The 24,324-nt window shown below is 34.4% G+C and overlaps 1 protein-coding gene across 1 annotated transcript in view; it reads left to right on the top strand.

Annotated features, from left to right (window-relative positions):
* Window positions 1–24,324, top strand: part of LRP1B (LDL receptor related protein 1B) — a 1,722,250-nt gene that overhangs the window by 221,148 nt on the left and 1,476,778 nt on the right. The window lies entirely within an intron of this gene.

Here is a 24,324-nt window from a genome sequence, read left to right as displayed (position 1 = left end):
ATGCAGCTTAAGTACTTAATATCATTAATATCTTTTATGGAAGAACTGATTGCAACTATTCCTTAGATTAATATTTAAAAGTCCCAAGACACTAGCATAGCCCAGAGCTTTAGTATTTTATAGTCCTAGAGATTTTAAATTGAAGATGTGGTGGCTTTAGTGTGCCAGAATGTTCTGTGTGTTCCTGGAAACAACATGGACACTTTGGAAAGCTCTTTCATACAATGAGTAGATAAAACTAAACTCTCGTTTCCCATAGTCAATTATTTCTGTAGATTTTGAATCCTAGCAACCTTTTGAAAGTCATTCTACTCTGAGCTGTTTGTACTGCATTATCCGTTACATAATTTCCCTGTCTTGACTGTGAATTCTAAAAGTTAGAGCTTGTGTTTGACTTCTCTCTGAAATCCACAGGCTGCACTTGTTCTAAGTTCACACAAAATCAGTAATTATTTGTGCAATAAATATTAATAGAACAAATATCATTCCCACTTGTGTCTGCACTATACTCTAAATGACCACTTTGTTATAAGAAAGATTAAGGTTTACCTGATATTTCATATATGTATGTGTATATATATATACACACACATATATATGTTGCTTCCATCATAAGAAAGATAATAAAAAGGTAAAATTTAGACTCTAAAAGTACGAAGTACAATATTTCCTGGGGATTAAAACAACTATTTTTTCCATGTAACATCAAACATGTAAAACACATATATATGGATGGCTAAGAAAAAATATATTTGACATTATGAATATTTCTTTTAAAAATGTATTCCGTTAGCACTGGAAATTACTTTATGTGTATATTATGTATGATTGATTCTCCACTGTGACAACAAATAAAGTTTGATGATATAAAGCTTGAAAGATGTGATTACCTGTGAGATACCTTGGGGAGAATTTGTGTGCATGTATTGTGTTTATGTTGTTATAGTTGTTATTTTTTCAGAATGAGTGAGAGTGAGCTGAATTAGAAATTTATACAATTTCTGGAACTGAAAGTGACCTCTACTTTATTCGTACTCTTGATACTATTCATTGTTATGGCAGCAAACATGGAAAATATCTGTCTTTACCTCCAAACCTTTTGGAGATTTGGAGACTGAATACTTTCAGAGAATTCTTGACAACAATCTAGATTAGGAACAGGCAAAAATAAACAAAATTACAAGCACTCAAAGAAAATTTTTCTATTCTCTACAGTTCCTGCAGTACACTTCCCTGAGGAGTTACCCTTGAGAGGTTAACCCTGTAGAGTCAATGAGATTTCAGAACTAAGAGTGAGAAGCTAATAATGGCCTATAATGAAGTTGATTCACAGTCATCCTATCTAATTTTTGGCTCTGGAGAAAGAATATCTAAGGCCCAAAGGACAGGACTTATTGTCACTATGTACTCCCTCCACCTATTCTATTCTAGTCTTTGTATCTTATTTTATCTTTCCATTTCAAACAAATCCAGCCATATGAGCCTGAAACATTTTATGAAAATCACCAGTTCCATGCTTCTAACATGACAAGTTTAGAGACATTGTGTCAATATCATCCAGAAACAGATACCAGGTCTGGATGATACGCTTCTCTCCTCAATATGTTAGATTCAAAAAGTCTGCTTTGAAATATGCACAACATCATAACTATTCATTAGGTCGACAAATTATTTTCAAATTCATCTATTCAAGAACAATATGAGCATTAAAATCTGTAAATTATACAATGTTTAATCAATAACAATTGTTTTCAAGACTTTAGTTTACCATCATTACTCCTACAAGCCCCAATTATATTCTAAACATTTTCTTTCTTACATGTTTCAATGCCATATTTCAGATATGTGCATAATCCCCCTGTACACTCCACTTGTAATGCAAGAGTTCATGACTTAGAAATAAAACTCTGTATAAACACTTCATTTCTATTTCTTATTAAGTTTGGGTCTAGGTGGACATGAAAAACTGAAACTGGTAGAGTCTTCAGAAATGATTCCAATATTATTTTCCTTAAATAGGTGAGGCCAGTCATAGAGTATATGTGGACACCATCAGTGAAAGCCAAATTTTCCTTTACTACAGATTTGCCCAACCACCATGTTTTGGGAGACTGGATACTGCATAAATACTCTCTAGTGAGCTGAACTTAGACAACTTTGAACAAAAAGAGATGGAAAAAGGACCTGATAAGATGTAGCATAACAGATCAATAACTTTAGAACATAGATGTATTTTTTTGTTTTATAATAAAGGCAACTGGAGTTTCTGTTTGCCTATTTGTGTCAAAGACCAGGTAGCTGTTATTGAAGCTGTGTCTTGGGAAGGAAGGAAAATAAATGCAATAAAGATCGGCATTAAGCAAAATTCAAGAACAATTTATGATTTTCCAATCTGCCCTTTCAGGCAAGTGTAGAAAATTCTCACAATGGCATTAGCAGAACAACATTTGTATTCATCAGAATTTTGGGTTGGAATTACTGAAAACTCCTTCAGTAAACAAAAGCAGAGAAGGGAGTTTACTGAAAGGATAACTCAGAAAGTTGACTGGGATTTTAGAAAAGCAGATAAAAAATGAATCAAGAGAAGCATGTCACTGATTATGGTACCACTGCTTGACACCACTGCTTGACACCACAAAATCAGTGACTGCATACCACACAGTAAGAGCATTACCTGAAGAACAAAATCTGAGTAGGTTTTGCTCTAAAGAAACAAAAATTTACTTGAAAGATGAAGGGACATGTGGTTTTTAAAAATAAAATATGATCGGACCTCCCCGGTGGCACAGCAGTTGAGTGCTGGGTTGCAAAGCTGCCGGCAGCCTCTTGCAGCGCAGGTTCAATCCCGGGCCGCCGGTCGAGGGTCCCACATGGTGCGCAGACCTCTCCTGCCGCCCGTTGCTCCCCTCAGCAGTGTACCTTGGTCCTTCTGCCTGCTCTGCTCCCCGCTCTGGCTCTGGTGAATTCTCTCACTCTCCCACGCTTCTGACTGTACCCAGTGCTTGAATAAATAATTAATTAAAAAAAATACTGTTTAACAAAATTAAAAAAAAAATAAATAAAATATGATCTACTGTTTTAAAAGATTAAAGCTCTGGCTTGTGAAATTTAGATTATTTAGGAAATGACTCTCAGATTAGGAACTCAATGAGATATTATTTTCAAAATTCAGAATATTTATCTGTATTTCTTGCAGTACCTGACTATTTACCATGATTATGCTATCTGATTACTTAATGATTCAGATCAATTATAGGAATAAATCATGATTTTGCTTTTTAATTTATTGACTTTTAGGAATCAGCTGGTGGCTATTTATTGATACAACCCCCCAAATACTACTTAAGATATATGTGAGACCCCTACCCATTAGTCAGTGATTAAAGTCATGATTCCAAACTTATAAATCACAAACTATCAACAATAATCTAGCCTGCTCTTTACACAGATTCTTATTAAAAATGAGAACCAATCACCATAATCACCATAACTAAATGCTGTGGAACATTTATAAAAGGACCAGTAACTTCTGCATTTCTTTCTGTTACCAGGAATCTATAGCTAGTTAGATTTCTGAACATAAGTATCAATACCACTTCTTTGATAATATTCAAAACAGTTCAAATTAATAATGTATATATCTCTGACCTTTTTTTTGAGATAACATTCAATGAAACTGAGAAATTATTTAGACTGATTACTTTGTATATAAAGAATATCACTCATTAAAAAGGAATGAGAAAACACACTGTGCATGGTGATAATAATTCTTGCTTAGCTTGTTTCCTTGTAATTTTTCCATAAATCTTCACTGCTGGCCTATCAAATAGAGGCTATTATCCCCCCATTGAAAAACAGATGTTAAGTACTTTGCCAAGGCTACTCTACAAATAAATACAGAGCCAAAATTTATGCTCAGAATGTCCAAAGTCTATACTCCTTCCACTAGGTTTCTCAGAGGTTACAAATGACCTAATAGATCGTCTTGCCCAATAGAGCCAGAAATTGCTTCCAGAGGCATGTCTATATTAGCAGCATGAAGTTGATCCCTGCGTTATAATTGTACCGTTAATGTAATAGAAATATTGAAAAGCTCAGATCTTCCTGACCCTGGCCAAAAGTGTGAAAGGGGAGAAAGATATTGGTCCCCTGCTGGTTTCAGCTGGAGTCCTTTCTGGATTTTGTCTAGTCTAGATAGTGAGAACCAGATGCAAGATTGTAAATATCTTCTTCTATCTTTGTATGTGGCACAAATGGGTTTATGAATTCCTTTCCTTTAGCTTAGTCAGTTGTTTGTAGATTTCAAATGGATTGTTTTTAACCCAATACTCCATCTAGAGCTATTTTTGTAGAGGCAATAGCTTGGTCTTCATGTAATCTAACAACCTTTCATTTTATAATCTTATAATCTAGAATACAATCTTTATTCAAGAATCAAATGAACTCTAATAGAGAAGAAAATATTTTTTATTTGTCAATCAAACTTAATGCTATATTTGACATTCAATAACACAAACAATGCAGACATTTTCAAATTAGCTTATGAACTTGGAAAATATCTCCTATTAAGAAAGAAAAGAATTCATCAAATGGCATAACCTTGATTTATTAATCTAACACATTTACCATTGTAATATTTGCTCAATGTAGAAAAAGCCTGCTTGTCAGACTTGTCATATGCTGTTTGTGTAACTGGTAATTACAGAATCAAGATGAATTATCCTCTGTTTTTAAAGGATATAAAGTAGACACCAACCAATTAATAAAACTACATTTCTCATTATTTGAAGAAGAAAAAGAGAAAAATCAATCTCAATTCAAAGTCATTTATCTAGTTCCCTCCTTCCCTTTTACTCATCACATGGGACTCTACATTAAAGCTTGTGATTCCACTTCTACCATTAAAAGGAGCTTCCTTAACACAAAGAGTCATAGAATTATCACATTGCATTCTTTTCCTATGAATAGCTAATCACAAATGCTTTTGCAATCTTAAATATATTTGGGAGCAATGCCCAAATTCATTTTCCTTAATTTGACACTTTTCAGATGAAACACTCCTTTTTTATGTTGGTTTTGTTGCCAATGCTAAAAAACTAGGTCAAAGGAAAGAAATGGCTATTTAAATATGAAAATGCCTAACCTGTGTTTTTTGCTTAGTTTACACAAATGAGTAACCACAGGTTAATACTGCAGTACCAGATTAAAAAAATATATATATCTTTTCTCACCAACAAAGATCTTAGCCCATTAATAAAGGTTATTAAAAATATATATAATTACAACTTATAGAATGTGTGCTCTTCAATTACTATAAATTACATGCAATTAAATTGACTTTGGTAGAACAAAATCTGAATTTTACATATGCATACACATATATTTATTTAAGTATATATATGCAAGTGTCCATATGTATACATGTATAAATATATAAACATAGAAATTTCACATATAGTGACAGAGATAACAATTCTTATAATAGCAATCTGCCATTCTGAAGCTCACCTACATTGCTATAGAGGGCTTTCCCCTTTCATGATGTTGAAACACTATTTTTGACAAAGACATAGAGGTGAATAGAAATAAAATAGAGACAGTGAGTTTGTCCTCTTGGGATAATTTTTCAAAGCATTTTTATAACATTCCCCTTTTATTTTCATTTTATGGATTACATCCATTTTTATTTATAAAAGGAATAGAATTTCCAATTATACAAAAAAAAGAACTAAAATATTTCTAATAAGCAAAGAGAATCAATGTTCTTTGATATTGCTAAGGATGTATCAGATACCATTTTTAACTTTCTTTACATGTAGAACCTCCTTCATTTCTCACAACCAAGTATTATTTTTATTATTCATAATTTTAAGATGAAGAAATAGTACAGAAAAGCACTGGGTTTCACAACTAAATGTGTGACTTTATTGTCCATTTCTTTCTTTTTTTTTTTTTTTAAAGATTTATTTATTTATTTACACAAGCACTGGATACAGTCAGAAGCCTGGGAGGGTAAGAGAATTCACCAGAGTCAGAGTGGAGAACAGAACAGGCAGACTGACGAAATACACTGTTGAGGGGAGCAATGGGCACGGCAGGAGAGGTTTCCGCACCATGTGGGACCCTCACTGGTGTCCAGGAATTGAACCGGCACTGCAGAGGCTGCAGATAGCTTCACAGCCCAGTGTTCAACCACTGCGCCACCCGGGTAGGCCCTACAGTCCATTTCTTGACTGTAACAAACCACCACCAATGCCTTTACAAATGTTGAGTTGAAGACTTAAACATCCCTTAATTCCTCAAATGGACATTTTATTATATTCACACCAATGTTTTAATACTTCTACATACAGATATGGCAAAGACAGGAATGGTTACCTGACACTGCAAAGAGAAAGATCAAGCAGTTAGAGAAGAGGGAAGCAGAGTAAAAAAAAAAAAAATCTTAAGCAATATATAAATTGTTATTAGAAAGATAATTTATCCTCCACTCCCCCTGCCCTCCACCCCTGGTGGCTCAGCATGAGTGCAGTGCTGTGAAGCTGTCTGCAGCCTCTGCAGCACAGGTTCGATACCGGGCTGGTCAGGTAGAAACCCACACTGCATGGCAGACCTGCCTCTCCCGGTTCTCCCCTCAGCAGTGTCTTCGGACTTTCTGCCTGTTCTGATTCCCGCTCTGTCTCTTGTGAATTCTCTTACCCTCCCGTGCCTCTGACTGTACCCCAGTTTTTGTATAAATGAATAAATCTTTAAATAAAAAGGTGATTTAGAAGGCTGCAAATCAATAAATTTAGAATGAGTTGTCATTTTAACTGAACAATAAACTTTTTAAAAAAGATTTATATATTTATAGAAGAACTGGGGTGCAGGCCAGATGTGTGGAAGGGTGAGAGGATTCACCAGAGACAGAGGAGGGAACAGAATAGGCAGACTGAGTGAAATACACTGCTGAGGGGAGCAGCTGGCGAGACAGGAAAGGTCTGCATTGCCATGTGGATATCCCCTGGCCCACGGGGATCGAACCGCACTGCAGATGCTGTGGACCATTTCACAGTGCTGCGTTCAACTCGCTGCACCACCTGGGAGGCCTCAAACAATGAACAATTTTGTATATTTTTGCCAGTGTGTACAAAAGCGTGAGTGCTTAGGATGAATATTGCACATAGACAATGGGGAGATATGTGTTAGGGTTCTTAAGGCTTAGGGAAAATAAGCAGGTCTCAGTGAAACATGCTATGTTCTGTGTCTAATGTTTTTATTTCAATATATAATTCACATCAAGTATTACTATGTCTGTGAGCAGCACAATTTTTTTTAATGTGTTCCTAAGATTTTTCACTAACGCTATGCTATCCCCATTACTTAGTACTGAGGTCTAACCTCATACAAGTTAATTCTTCACCTCAGATATTATAATACCGCATTTGATTACTGATCAAGTGGGGTTTATCTCTGGGATACAAAGCTATTTCAATGTGCACAGATCTATCATAATGATACAACACATTAATAGTGTGAAGGGTAAAAAATCATATGATCCTCTAAATAGGTGCAGGAAAATACCTTTCACAATGTTCAACACCCTTTCATGATAATAGTTTTTAGCAAATTAGGTATAGAGGGAGTATATATTAATGTAAATAAAACCATACATGACAAACTCAGAAGAAATACCATAGTCAATGGTGAAAATATGAACAAATTTTTCTCTAAAATCAGGAATAATGGCTCTTTGATTTCTATTATTCAACATAATACTGTAAATCTTAGCCAAAGCAGTTCAACAAGTAAAAGAACTAAACATCTTTCTGACAGGAACAAAAAAAGTAAAATTGTCTATATTTATATATGACTTGATCTTGCATATAGAAAACTCTGAATACTGCCAAAAATTGTTATAATTGATTAATTCAGTAATTTTAATGAACAAATTCCAAGAAACAAATTAGTTGTATTTCTCTACTCTAACAACAATTTGTTTAAAAGTGAAGTAAAGAAAATAATGCAATTTACAATAGCACCAAAATCTGTGGTCTTGGCAATGTTATGAACATGGCACTAAACACATGAGTGATATAAACAAAAATAAAATGTGGATCTACATAAAACTAAAAATTACCTAGAAATAAATTTAACCCAGGAAGTGAAATTTCTTTGCACTAAAAAGTACAGGAACTTGATGAAAGAAACTGAAGATACAAATAAATGGAAATACATCATATTCATAAATCAAAGAACTAATATTGTTGAGATGTGGTATCCAGAAAAAGCAGATTGAAAAATAGAAAGTGGAATAATGATATCCTGAGTTTTTGGCTTGGAGATGCTGGTCAGTGGGTACAAACTTCATTATAAGAGGAATGAATTAAAGGATTTCAATATTTGGAATGATCAATATTGTTAACAATATTGTATATACTTCATAACAATTTTTAAGTGAGTGAATATCAGTCTTAAGGAATGTTATTTATAAATTTATCTTAATAAATAGGAGTTGATGTAAATAAGTGTATATCCACTTTTTAAATTTTGTGTTTGTTTATAAGCACTTTATCTTATATAGAACAACTTATTAGTCTAACAATGCTTTAAATCTTGTGTGTGTATGGGGAATATAAATATTGTATATTACTATAAAAAATGAAACCTAAGACCTGTATCACACCAAAATTACATATTTTAATTACAAATTCATATGGAAAGATAGCATTTCAATTGTGAAAAAGAAAGTTCTTTAAGTAATTTCATATTTTATTCATTTAAAGCCCACCCTTTGTCGCATATATGTACATGTCTATATACATATACATAATTACTGCCCACTAATATATGATTTTCCCAATTAAAAGTGTAAATTTATTTTACTTCTTGAAACCCACAACTAATCATAAAAGGCATTTATTAAAACATTTTAAAGTTCCATAATGGTCATCAGTTTTAAAGAATATATTTAAATGACCCAGCATAATAAATTCTCCTGTGTCTTAAATATAGCAAGAATAGAGATACCTCGTTTGCATTTCGAACTCTGCATGAGGTTACAGGCAAATGGGTGACAGTCTCACATGAACTGCTCATGATTATAGCCTCCTCAAACTCTGCTTTGTAAGAACACAGCAGTGGATAAGTTTGGCATGGCTAATTCAATGGTGACTGCTTGTGGGCACTGAAGTATGGGGAATCTGAAAGGTTAGATGATAAGTAAGAAGTATAACTGGGCTATTATCTTGACTATTTTCTATGCTCCTAATACATGCCTTTCCCTTTTACTAGAAGGCCAACAGTTAAAGTGGAACAACCAATTCACAAACAGAAACTAATTCACCAATATAATAGAATGAAATTGATTTGTGAAATAGGATAACTCTGTGGTTTGTGAAATGGATGTTATTAAATTCCACAGAGTGATTTTTTGGAAAGAGTATGTCCTCATAGCAGTTCCCAAATGTTTGAAGGTTATCTAGTTTCCTTTTCTCTTTTTTTCTGCCTTTGCCTTTTAAAACTACTGAAAAATCACTCAATACTGAATGCATATACAAGACAGATCGAGATGAAAATAGCTTTTGTTTTCTTAGTAGTGCCAATAGTTGCTATATATTCAAATAATTTTTTAGCTCAAATAAAACTATGGATATTCTTTTTGTCATAAAGTGTTTTTTAAGCTGTGTTCATTAAAACATACCAAGCAATGCAGAACTGCTTAAGAAAATAATAATAATTTGTTCTTTCCCACAAAGATTATGATAATATTTAAGTATGTTTCCTATATATCTTTTACTCTGGTCTTATACTTTCATACGTAGACATAGGGTTTTCATTTTCTTTTACTTTAAAAAAATACTCGTGGAGGCACACTCGATGATTTCTTGATTTTAACCTTCTATTAGTAAAATAACATGGATACTACTTCATATTAAATCATGCATATTATATATTGTTATTTCTCGTACTTAGGTATTTCCATAGTTCTACTTAACCACTACCCTATTGCTGGGCATACTCTTTTTTGTTTGCTTTCTAGTTGGGACAATTCTTTAAGAAACATTTATCTACTAAAGACATGCTTTCAGTTGCAAGTGATTGTGTTCTGGGTTTTAAAATGCTAACTGTGCTAAATTTTATCTGAACACCTTTCATACAAGTTTTGCTAGGCTAGCAAATCATGTAATAGTGATGGGAGGAGAAGAGTAAATATGGATGACTGAACATTTTTCAAAACATTAAAATTATAGCAGTAGATAGCAGTGTATTCACAGGCACAATCTTTGTTATAATTGAGTTTCTAATTAATATGTTGTTTGCTGTGAATATTGATAACAAGAGGAATCCCATAGTGCTAACAGAATTCTTCAACTAAAAGTAAAGACTTAGTATCTGAAAGGAAGAGAGAGGTATTGTACCTCATGTTGTGATAGCTTCCTACATCATTTAAGAATGGTGTTCCAGGAAAAAAAAAAAAAATAATCCCCCTGTTTTATTGGAAAACATAAAATTTTCTTTATAGCAACTGTGATTTGCATATCAATAAAGCTAAAGCAAAGACTATTTGTTGTTTACTGAAACACACTACTTCTGTGTTTTAGGAGATTTCCTAGTTTTCAATAGAATTCCATGGATTTAAAAAGAAAATAATGCGTCTTGACCTCTAATGCTGAATTTCATTAGTATCACACTATTTCACCTTTGGTGCAAGGTCTATCTTATTATCACTGTTTAATTCAAATCTGTTTTAATTTTCTTTTTCTACTTCACTTCTCAATTCCTTTTACTTCTTTTTATCATAAAGTTACGGATATATGGAAGTCATAAATGTTACATAAATTATATTTAGTATTAATCATAATAAATGCATGTATTAGAAGAGGTTGATATTAACTTTTTAATTTTAATATAGTAACTTTTTTAATATAACTATATCAATTTTGCATTTTTGATTCTTTTTATACCTTCCACTATCATTTTGAAGATATTTATTGTTCTTTTTTAGCAGCCTTTTACCTTTAATCCACTAATTTAGAAATCCTTGTTATAATTGCTCTAGCCTTTTTAATTTTGTATATAAATATTTTCATAATCAAATATTAATTTTTGAACTCATAGTCCTTGGAATTTAATGTGGATCTTGGAATGATGGGCAAAATACCAAGTTTTTGGTCTGCTTCATTTTATAGGAGGGAAGAGTTATTGAATCTAAGCAATATACATTTGATTTTTAAAGCCATTGGCACTGTTAGTACAGTTTTTTTCAATGGGAAAAGCTACCTTTATTGGCAACTTGCTTTATCTCAGCATCTGCCATTTCTGTTTTCAAAATGGATCTTTCTTGACTGTAGCTAATGAAGTTTGACTTCTGCTGGGGTAATGGAAAAAATTCCAGGAGCCGGTTTCTAAACTATTCTGGTCTCTGCCAGAGGATATTCCAGAGTCACCCTAATTTCAGCCAGCTGACAGAACTGACATGAACTGACTCTGCTCAGCCTCACAGCCTTTCAGGGGTTGGCAAAGATTCACTTCTGTATTTTACAGTTGAAAAAAAAGAAAACATCAACTTATGTTATTCCATGCCTTTCCTATACATATGAATTTTCCTTGTTGAACTGCAGTTCTCTATTTCCCAACAGTTCAATCAGGTTCCAGAAAACTTCTGTGACTTTCTAAAAGTTTTATTGATGTTTCTTAAGTTCATCTTCCTCCTTCTCTTGCCTCTGGAGCATTAGGTGGTTAATCCAAAGATTGTTTCAGTTGTCATTGCAATTGAAAGTTTCACCTTTCACTGTGATTGTATTGATCTTCATTGTTAAACTCAATTCTACATTTTCTAAACATCAATAGCTAATAATGATTCAATGTAATAAATGTACATATTTTTAGGGTATGTGATTTCAGAATATTGGTATGCACATTAGTTTTGGCATAAAACATACTGATTGATGAAATTATATTCAAAGTCCCAGTTTTCACCTTACCAGGAACCCAATACTGCAATTTAGTGTTCAGTCTGTCTCATAGTTGTGAAAGTGAACTTGATAAAGGAAATTTATGCAGAGATGGCAAATAGAATATAAAATGCTTAAAATAACTGTTTGTGGAAGAATTAATTATTGTTGTGGAAATAAGACTCAGAGTAAATATGATAGATGTCCCAAAATACATTGAAGGATCATCACAAAAGAAATAAATATACTTCAGGAGGTAAATCACAGGAAAGATAGCAGTCATAGAATACTAAATAATTGTGAAGTGAGTTTGTGTGCATGGCACGTGCTCATAGGAGTTTTGGGAGATTTGGGACTGATCAAGGAAAAATTTAAGACCATGTGGTGGCAGTAGCACATAAAAACTTTGACAGTTATGCATAGGAACAAGTCCCTTTCAGTAGGAGACTGTCCAGATAAGGCATGTGAGTTAACCTCCACCTGGGAAGAGAGAAAGATTAATTCCCAGGAGAGAAGAATCAGAACCAAAGAGATTGCTATATGTTTAAGAGATGTCATTCAGCAGCAGAGTTAAAAGTCTCTGGCAAGAGAACTCCAAAGCACAGTAGTGCTTCTTCATTGCTAGACATTAACCTAATCTAAATATGGACAAGACTTTCTACTACAAGTTTTGTGTATCCCTAAGCATCTAAGTATCGTTATTGGAAATTGACCACTAACTACTCTGGTTTATATTAACATATATTTTAGTTGTTTAAATGACCAAGGTACCCATTTTTTTTCCCCATATATTTTTGGTCTTCAGCCCCTGGGTCCTATCTGAAACCTACCAAAAGCTTTTGAATTCCCTTAGTGTATTGAGTGACAAAGATATCTCTTATTATGTTAGAGAAGATAACTTTTGGACAACATCTGAGGATGGCCACTGGTTACCAGGGAAACCAATAAGAATAAAGGACCACCTGAGAAGTGAGAGGGCCTGGAGTTTCAATTCAATTTTTAATGGTCAATGAGTTATATAATGAAGCCTATATAACGAAGCCTAAATTAAAGCTCAAATGTCTTCAGAGAGTGTCTGATATTTTGAATGTGAAGATTTAGAGGAGAATGGCATGTCTGGAGGGAGCATAAAATCTCTGTGTGTTTTCCCCTTATCTTGCCCAATGCATCTCTCACCTGGCCATTGATTTGTGTACTTTTTTTAGAACACAAAAAAAAAATTAGTATTTTTTTTTTGTAATAAATTGTTCATGTAGTGTGTGAATGGGTTTCCTGAGTTCTACATGCAAATCAACCACATCCAAGAAGGGTGTCCTGGGAACCTCTGATATTGGCACTTGATCAGAAGCACAGGTAATAATTTTCTGGGCTTGCAAGGCCCCCTGAAGTCTGAGTAGGTAGTCACTGGGTGTTCTGATCTATAGCTGGTTGAAGCACAGGGTAAGTGCTTAAGGCTTATAACTAACTGGTGATTGAAGTGGAGGACAATTTTGGAATACTGAGACTTGCACCTGTGAAATCTGATGCTATGTATGTGTGTGGCCAAGAATTGCCGAAGAACCCCAAACTGTTAAGGAGTACATGTTCTAAAATGCCCAGAAATCTTCACACACAAAGGCAAAGACACACGTAAAGGCAAAAATCTTAGCGTGAGAGATTTTTAATAAAATTGGTGTGCAGTGCAAAAAGAAAAGGTTTCAAATAATAGACTTTCAATAAAACTCCAAAAAATACATATTACCTTATGGAAAAATACCCATCCAAACAGACTTGGCCTGAAGCAAGACAGCTGAGGCCTGAAAGCTTGCAACAAGTTTAAGTCACTTTCTTTTTTAATATTTATTTATGCATACAAGAACTGGGGTACATGCTAGGGATGCAGGGGGTGAGAGGATTCGCCAGAGGCAGAATAGGGAGCAGAACAGGCAGATCTACTGAAATACTCTTCTGAAGGGAATATCGGGTAAGGCAGGAGAGGTCTGCTGCACCATGTGGGTAGCTCCCTGTCTGGGGATCAGATTCATGCTCAGTAGCTGCAGATAGCTTTATAGTGTAGTGCTTAACCCCTTGCACCACCAGGGAGGCCTAGTATAAGTCACCTTCTGATGGGGAATCATAAGAAAAGGGTAAGGCAAGTCTCAGAGATCTGGGACAGAAGGAGAGGCCCCAAATTCAAATTGCACCACCGAATTCATCATAATGTCAAAATAACAGATGCCATCATTTCTGCCAAAATACTAGGGCTCAGCATAACTTTTCCTCGTATCGCTCACTCACTTGTCTCTTCTCCAAGTCACTCTTCTAAATGCCGCCCCAGGTCTCTACTCCTTTGTTCCACTTCCAGTATATACACCAACTTTGTTCTTTCCACTTGTCCCCAAATCAGGGAGTTTGATTAATGGCCTGCTGGGAGTTGTAGTCCAAGGTAGCTGCCCATAATTGGAAATGGGGAAAATGGCTTCTTTTCACTGCTCTGAGATGCTCCCCGCCATTTTTACTCAGATACATTGTGCAGTATTACCTCCCCATAGATAATGGGATGGGGAAGCCTCCACACATACCCATTGGAAATTGGATACAGAAACCTAAAACACAACACTATACTACTCCTAAACAGGTATTTCTCTAATACACTCTTTAGTTTAGTAAAACCGCCTTAAAAATCTGCTATTCACCAGATATTAACACCTAGAACATCAGGGCTGCACTCAAACTATTGCATCTGGGACTTTATTAACTACTACACTGCTTTCAATATGTTGTTCAACCTCTCTGACATCATTTTTTTCATTGTTAAATTGGAAATAAAACTAACTTCAATGGGTTGTCAAAATTTGCATCATTTCATATTTGAAAGCACAGTCTGGTACTTGGCAGGTAATGATGGTGAGAATTTTGTAAGCTGTTAGTGGAAGCCAAATTTGTTTAAAGTGTTTCATTTGATATTTGAAATTACATACAAAATCTTTAAAAATATGCATATGTTTAACCTAGATATTCCTTTACTAGGAACATGCTTTCAGGATACAATTAGAAATTTACACACATATTTATGTAACTATATGTTTATTGCATTTTATATAAGCACATTTTCTTTAATTGTAAGTGCTTAAAGGCAAATAATACATACCCCTTCTCATCATTTAGTCACTCTCACATTAACTAATTTTAATATGGATATAACACTTTTATAAGCCAAATTTATTTTAAATATGTGTTTTTCTCTTTACTGTCTCGCCAGTTACAATGTAAGATCCATGAAAGAAGGGGTCTTACTGTCAGATTTGTTGCTTTATTCTTAAAGCCCCCATCAGAGATTGCCCCTTAGTAAAATAGTCACTAGATGTAATAATTTAAATATATAATAAGCACAGAGTACATAGTCATTTAATGAGTTTATAGATGAATATTTAACAAAATGAATGACCATACATGATAGATGAAAAAATACTATATAATTATCAAGTGTTGTGGTATCAAATTTGAAGATTTATTTTGCAAATATTTTGTAAATATCAACAACAGTTACTCAGAAGATTTTGTTTTTTTATTCATATATTTCTGTAATTTGTAAATTAGCTGCTGTACAGTTTAATGCTTTTGTAATAGAATGAAAGCAATTAAAATTCAAGTTATGATTTTTATGATTTTCTTCTATTCTTTTCAAATCCAAATTCACAATTTTAGCCAATTAGGCACCTAACTGGCCTAAAAGAAAGAAATCAGAGAAGCAGTAAGCTTTAATTAGAGGTCAGTAAAATTTAGTCCCTACCTGTAAAGTCAGGATTGAAGGAGGACTAGGTAATGCCAAACCATTTATGGATGGATACAAGCAGAGAATAAGAAATCACTGGCTTTTGTAGAGCTGCAGTGGAAATAGGTTCTGAATGCAATTAATTGTAATACAAGACATTTCCTACCTATGCTACCCCTTAGGGCTGTTATTTGTACTGAAGAGGGTATATAGTTAAATATAATTCAATTATACGATTCAATAATTTATTGATCACCACCTCTGGACAAGGCTCTGTCATAAATTGTAAGGATAACAATCTACAAAAAAGAGAGTTCCTGCCCTTAAAGCTCAGGTTCTGGTTGGGAGGGAAGGTAAAGAAATGAATTCTTAAGCTAATTAGTAATATGAAATGTAGTTGCATGTGAAGTAGAGCAGTACACAAAAGAAGAGCCAAGTGCAAGGACAATCTAAATGAATGTGTTTTATGAAATTAGAGATGTAATTAAGTCAAGATTTTTTAAAAAAATATTTATTTATTTATTTTTGTATAGGGGATCTGGGGTGCAGACAAGAGGTGCAAGGGGTGAGAAGATTCACCAGAAAGAGAGTGGGGAGCTGAACAGGCAGACTGACTGAAATACACTGCTGAGGGGAGCAGTGGGCAAGACAGGAGAGGTCTGCTGCACAGTATGTGGGTTAGCTCACTGGCTGGATCAAACTCAGCCAGTCCTGATGATAATAGAGCTGAGACTTAACCCCTAGGTTACCAGGAAGGCCCATAAATGTATCAGTGAGTTTGAATGGGAAGATTTTTACAGATCCTACCACAAACCTGACCCCCGAGCCCCATCATCTTAAATTTTATCATTTTGGATATCTACATCTCAGTCTATTTTCCTATTTACTAAAGTGATAACCAACTCTTGCTTCATTGTCCCATTGCTAAATCCTCTGGTTTCCACTTCATATAAAATGTCTATATGTCTAACCTTTCTAATGTATCCTTCATAGCAGTAAAAATTGTATAGTCTTGGTCAAATGTATACAATTTGTAGATCATAAGCCAAATTTTTCTTCTGTTTGTATAAAATTTTATTGGAACACAACAACTCCCATTCATTTATATTTTATGTATCTGCATGTGTGGCAAAATCAGGTGTTGTTATAGAGCTGTATGCTGTCCTCCCAAAAAAACTAGTTTATACTATCTGAACTTTTATAGATTTAATTCCCTTATATGCACCATGCAGATTTTTAAAAATATTAGGTAATTATCTTTAACCAATATTGCTTCCTTCTTCTTGCCTTGAAATAAAGATAATAAACTTAAAGATAACTTCAAGTCCAGAAGTTACAAAGTGTTGCTCCAAATATTTGTGTTTTCTTACTCTAAGGAAAATAGGATGAACTAAAAAAAACAAATACAGATAAATGGTATGGGGACATAGCTATCGAAAATGTGTAAAGAAGTATAAATTTAGAAAGTTAGGTCGATATCTGATGTCTCTACTGATTTTTAAAAGTTATTTTCATATTTGGAAGTTAAATTAAGTGGTCATCAGACTTCCAAAATATCAACATGCCAAATTCTAACATGAATACTTAAAAAATAATGCCATAACTGAAAATTGTGTTATTTATGACATTTGATCTTGAATTTGTATTTTAAATAAGTTATTTAAAATGCATGCATTTGTTAAAATTAATTAAATTCTGTCCTGAAGATAAATACATATGACTCATTAAATTACTACAAGTGGATCAGAAATAGAGTAAAGCAACTGAGTTCATTTCAAATTCAAAGTTGTGTGCCATCTATACTATATATTTTATTGTTTTGATTATGAAATTTGTCTATAGCACCACCCCTGTTGAAATGCACACATCCCTCTATTAATATAATCTGTTTTGAAGGTGTAAGTCTTTTAGTTATTTTCTAAAATTTGCCAAAGGGCAATATGCATCTGCCAAAATGAAAAACATGGACAATTTTTGTGCCTCTAGGTGGTACTAAAATGGCATGTCACCATCTGCCACTAGGCATGTTCTATGATAAACATTTAAAATATTTCATCTAGTTTTATAAGAGCACACATATTTTAATTACTTTTATTCCCATAATCTTGGATTTACCGAACTTATGTGTTTTCTCTTGAGTCCTAGAGGCAAACAGTTAAAGTATATGTACAGAACTGTACCTATGCTCATGTAAAAATGCACAAAAGAAAGACTTAATATCAACTGCTTTATATATAAGGTATAAGGAAATAAATTCTTTATTATAAAACATTACTATATATCTGTGATGATGACATGATAATCAATGTTATCAAGAGGAATATAGGTAAAAAATTATACAGGTATCTTCTCAATTTTTATGTAGTCTCTTTTTTTTTAAGATTTATTGATTGATTGATTGATTGATTTATACATACATGCATACAAGCACTGGGTACAGTCAGAAGTACGGGAGGGTGAGAGAATTCACCAGAGCCAGAGCAGGGAGCAGAGCAGGCAGAAGGACCGAAGTACACTGCTGAGGGGAGCAGTGGGTGGCAGGAGAGGTCTGGGCGCCATGTGGGACCCTCCTCTGGTGGCCGGGGAGCAGCCGGGGATCGAACCGGCACTGCAGAGGCTGCGGGCAGCTTCACAACCCAGCGCTCAACCGCTGCGCCACCGGGGAGGCCCTTTATGTAGTCTCTTATACAGAGATATTAATATTTGCAGAATAAAAATTTGTAAATACTGAAATAAGAAGAAATTTTTGTCCGACTACATACTGATTCAGATTTATATACCTAAACACTAGATAATCAAAATTTTCTTGAAAAAAATATGTAACTTTTTTTTTTTTTCCTTTTGTGAGACCCTCGCCAGTGGCCAGGGATCCAACTGGCGCTGCACAGGCTGCAGGCAGCCTTGCAACCCAGCGCTTAACCGCTGTGCAACGAGGGGAGGCCCACATTTTAACCATAGTTTACATGAGAAAAATACTTTGCATCCTTGTATAAATAATTCAATAAAATGAGTTACATATTGAAAAACAAGAAGAAAGTAAATTCTCCTTCAGGGATGTTCTGTGAGTTAGTCTACACATTTTTTTTTTTCTCATTTCCAATAAGAAAATTATATGTAATTGTTAGCACTATGAAAACATGATTTTAGAATCCAGAGCTAAAGGTACACTGCCACAGACTAAACACACCAATGTAGCATCATCCCAGTAAACAGGATGTTAGTAACACACAGCTTCACTCTAATACCTGTTTTCAAATACTGCTCCCCAACAAAGGGTAATTGTTATCCTGATCTCACAGCCTAGTAAGTTATGCTTGGCTTCATAAATTAAATAAATATAATCATATAGTGCAAGATGCAATTTAAATCTTTCCATAAGCATGCATCTGTTATGGAAAATACCATTTTTAAATGAATTTACTATGTAATAGTAATTTAACTATTTGTTTTTCCATAGTAGATAACCATTTGCTTAGTACTACTATTAGTCATTCTTTTCCTCATTAGTTAATAGTTCGGAAAAGAGAAAAATGCTTAAAGTTTGTTAAAAGTTAAAAAAAATAATTCTAAAAGTCTTTCAAGTGGAAGATTTTCATACCAGGATGCCATTAATGATAAGCCCACCAGTGTATTTTAAGTTATCATTTTATTTAACCTTTAATTTTTCTCAAAGATTTCTAGAGCTTGCTATTCTGCTCTTATTTATTTATTTATTTGTATTGAGTTGTTTTTATAATGAGGACAAGAATAAAAGCTATGGCTAATTTTAAAGTTGTGTCTCTGCAGTGGGAGTAGCTGTCATAAGATGTTCTTGTGGTTGAGCAAGGATCTTTATATCAAGCACTGTGTTTGGTGGCCCTGTGCACCAATAATTGTTCTAAAGGCATTGCAAGTGAGGAAACTGAATCTCTATCTAGTGACACAGTTAACATACAAGAGAGTAGCAATTCCAAGATTGGTTTTTCCAATCTAAATTTAGCCTGTTGGCCTAATTTGGATATTTTGTGCAGTAATACTCAAGTACCATCATTGCCATCCCCAACATCCATAGGACATATGGTGGAAATCAGGATATTTTTAAAGAAATACAAACTCCCCCTTTTAAAACTGGAATTCACTGGAGTTCACTATTTTGTTGAATATTATAATAATTCCATATAATCATATCTAATAAGGTTGTGGACAATGCATTTATAAATGGATACTATATATAGTAAATATATATATATATTATAGTAAATATATATATTATAACATACTCTTAAATATTCACATAATTGGCAAATTCACTCATTAGCATTTCTAACAGGTCTAAATAGTCTTATTCAAAAAGAGTATTTGGGAAATTGAAAGGGCAGAAAACTGCAAATAGCTTTAGTATCTAAACAATAGAACTATTTGATTATCTGACAGGTATTTACTAGATTTTATTGAATGCATAGATTTTTCAATCTAGTTATATAATTATGTGCCATTAATCTTTTACCTGAGAATTTGCACTAAGTAGTACTTTAGTTGGAAGCTTAACATGTTTAATTACTACTCTTTTATTTAGGCAATTGGCTAGAGGTTTCCTTCAAAAAAATCCATTTCTCTTTTCACTTGTATTTCTGCTTTCATTTCTCACTGCCCCCCCCTTCCTTGTCAGGCACATATACATATATCCCATCTAAATAGATCCTTTTTTTTAACATTTGAGTTGGCTAAATGAATGAAGGTCCTTTGATTTACACATAAAATCATACTATATAATCTCATGGTGACCTATTTCCTCCTCCTACTCCACCTTCTATCTTATTAAACCTCAGTTTCCTTTGCCGGTTATTATCCATCTTCATGTCCAAATACCTTTGTTTTTACTCTTCAGTCTTTCCATCAATTATAACCTTCATTTGGCATTTGTCTAAAGTTTTGCCTGAACCAAATTGCTGGCTGTTACTTTTGGATGTATATACCGATTTACTGATTGGGTGCACGCACTCTCTCTCTCTCTCTCTCTCTCTCTCTGTCTCTCTCTGTCTCTCTCTGTCTCTCTCTATATATAGTGCAGTAATATATATATATATATATATATGCTAGAGTGTGTGTGTGTGTATATATATATATATACACACACACACACACACACACACATATATACGCTAGAAATCCCAAAAGGGCTGTCAGTATTGTGAGGTAATCCCAAAATATTCTCTTAGAAAGTTTACCTTTGAACTTTTAAGTAAACATAATGTCTTCCTCACCTTTCAGTGTCATGTAATATTCAGCTACTTAGCATTTCCAACCATTCCAGTTAATGAAGTTGCCCTTCTGGACAGTCCTGATACCTTGAATTTTGTTTTCTTTCTACTCTCAAGGGTTTCGTTTCAGCAATTATTCTCTTTATTTTTTAAGCATCAGTTCTAAATTCTCTGTAGGATTCGTTTCTGCACACAAACTTACTCTAATACTCACTTAAAAAAAAAAAAAAACTACTCACCTTACCTCATTACTCCCATTCCTTTACTCTGATCTACTTTATGTAGTAAAAAAGGTTTTTCTGCACTCTATGAATTGTCTTCATACTTCCCATTTTCTCCTTAATTTACTTTAATTATTGGGCTTTAGCCTCATAAATTAACTAAGAAATCTCATAATGAAAATGACCCAGGGATCCCCCAAGCTGGTGGTCAGTTCTCAGTCCTTGTCTTGTTAGACATCATAGCAGCAGCAATGACAACAGGTGACATTTCCCTCTTTCTTGAAATTTTCTATATAACATGCCCTGGTTTTCTGTCTCTTTTGTAGTCCTCTACTTTAATTTTTCTAGCCTTTTCTAAGTTTCTGATACCTACAGGATTTTTACAGATTTAATTAACCCCGGCTTTCCCCTACTCCCAACCCCAATCATTTTTTTTTCTTTTACTTCATTCATTCCATAAATGATACATTTAGTTCACAGCTCTATATGTTAGAAATGAGAATTCTCAAATTTATGAAGTTGTCCTGGATCTTGAGTCAGACTCAGCACCTACTACCTCATTAACATCTCCATTTGGATAAAGAAAATACTTAAAAACTTAACATGTCCCCAATTACTCAGATAACCACACCCAATCTACTAACTCTTCAATATAACATTTAATTTCAAGAATTATTACAACCGGGCCTCCCTGGTGGCACAGCGGTTGAGAGCTGGGCTGCGAAGCTGCCTGCAGCCTCGGCAGCGCCGGTTGGATGCCCGGCTGCCGGTGAGGGTCCCACATGGTGCGCAGACCTCTCCTGTCTCGCCTGCTGCTCCCCTCAGCAGTGTATTTCATCACTCTGCCTGTTCTATTCCCCACTCTGGCTCTGGTGAATTATCTCACCCTCCCGTGCTTCCAACTGCACCCTAGTGCTTGTATAAATAAATAAATAAATAAATAAATAAATAAATAAATAAATAAATCTATCTTTAAAAAAAAAAAAGAATTATTACAACCACTTCCTAGTCTGCAGAATAAGACCTAAGGTACATTGTTGTTGTTTTTTCCCCTCTTGCCCTATATTCTTGCCATCAGTAAATGCTGATGGCTGTCTCTCTAAAATATTTCCCTGATTGACATCACAATATCCCCACTGCTAAAATTGTGGGCCAGCCCACCATTGCATTTTGTTTGGATTACATAAACAACCCCCTACCTGGTTTTCCTGCTTTCTCTCTTGAACCCTTACAGCACACCTTCCATATTCTGGCTACTGATATTTTTAAAACATAAACCAAATAATTTCATTTCTCTGATTAAAATATTCCAATTGTGTTTTATTTAACTTAGAATGAAATCCAAACAATTTAAGTTTCCACTAATCTTTGCATATGGTTCAAGTATTATATGCTTCCATTATCCTTCTAATTATCCATCCTATTATCCAGCATTTATTCATTCCCTGGATTTCTGCCACTGATCTTGGTTCTTCTTGAGATGTTGACTCTACAGATATTGTCAAGGCTTTCCCTATTCATCTTCACGACAAAACACAAATCTTGCCATGACATCATCCTTACATACTTAGCCAGCCCACCAATTGGATCAATCATTTTACTGGATTTATATATAACATCATTTAATAATTTAGTTTTCATATATATTTTGTGTTTACTGCCCCTAAATTAAAAAATATATAAACTCATCGAAGACAAGTATTATATTCGTTGCTCAACCCATTTTCTTCAATGCCTAGCACATGGCATAGCATGCAGTAAATGTTCAATTTAAATGCTGGACTTATTGAGGTAATAAACATTAAATATTCCTGGTATTGTTACTAAAACATCCATCTTTGCTCACAAACTGCCAAATAATAAAATATTAATAGCTTGCCTTGTTGGTACTTATCTAATTTTCCTTATACTAGGGAGGACAATAATAATTTGTTTGTGTAGATTTTTAAAAATGCAGAATTTCATGAGAAAGAGGGAAGGTAAGTATATAGTTACAGATCTCAGTGCTAGAAGCCCAACATCCAATATGAGCTTTACAATGACTTGTTTTGTGGCAGGCAGAAGTTACCTTACCTTTCTTAAACTGTTGTTCCTCTGATCTATAATATGGATTCAATATAAACCAGATCTCATAGAAAGGGATGTTTAAGGATTACTGAGTGTCCATAAGATTCTTTGATTTTACCTTAAAATCTGTCATGAAAATAGTAAAAAAAAAAGATTCACAGATTGTTGTAATTGAGAACTTTTTCCATCTATTACCACTTAGTTTAACTTGTCAATTTGGAAGAATAATAAACACCATTGGCAAACCAAGGATGGGGAGGTGGGAACATTCAGCTGCAGGTACAGGCAATAAGGAAAGACATACAGTCTACAGAGTATTAAAAATATGTATAAAGAAAAGAGGCTAAAAGACAAAGCATTTTTATTATCAGTTTGTGCAAGCAATTCTAAAATGATGCCAGCAATGGAATAATCTTCCCTCTTTTTTGATCTAAGTTCTAAATAATTGAAGGCTACTGTACAGGTGTTTTTTTTTTTTAAGATTTATTTTATTTATTCATACAAGAACTGAGGGTATAGGCCAGAGGTGTGGGGATTGAGAGGATTCACCAGAGACAGAGTGGGGAGCAGAAGAGGCAGATCTACTGACATACAGTGCTGAGGGGAGCAGTGTAGGAGACAGGAGAGGGCTGCTGCGCCCTATGTATTATTTCCCTGGACAGGGACTGAACTCAGGTTGCAGTGTCTGGTGGTAGCTTGATAGTGCTGACACTTTAACCCCTGCACCACCAAGGGTGCCCTACTGCACAGTTTTGTTGTTTTTTTTTTCAAAGATTTATTTATTTATTTTATACAAGCACTGGGTACAGTCAGAAGTGCAGGAGGGTGAGAGAATTCACCAGAGTTAGAGCAGAGAACAGAACGAACAGAACAGACAGAATGACGAAATACACTGCTGAGGGGAGCAGCGGATGGCAGGAGAGGTCTGTGCACCATGTGGGACCCTCGCCCATGGCCAGGGATTGAACCGGCGCTGCAGAGGCTGCGGGCAGCTTCGCAGCCCAGCATTCAACCGCTGCGCCACTTTGGGAGGCCCCCTACTGTACAGTTTTAATACTATCACCAAATTAGAATATTTTGTGTCTTATATTTACTAAACAGAGTAA

This window comes from Talpa occidentalis, unplaced genomic scaffold, assembly GCF_014898055.3.
Source record: "Talpa occidentalis isolate TD23 unplaced genomic scaffold, MPIMG_talOcc4v2.1 talOcc4.3, whole genome shotgun sequence".
NCBI lineage: Eukaryota > Metazoa > Chordata > Mammalia > Eulipotyphla > Talpidae > Talpa > Talpa occidentalis.
This window is presented reverse-complemented; position numbering and strand designations above follow the sequence as displayed.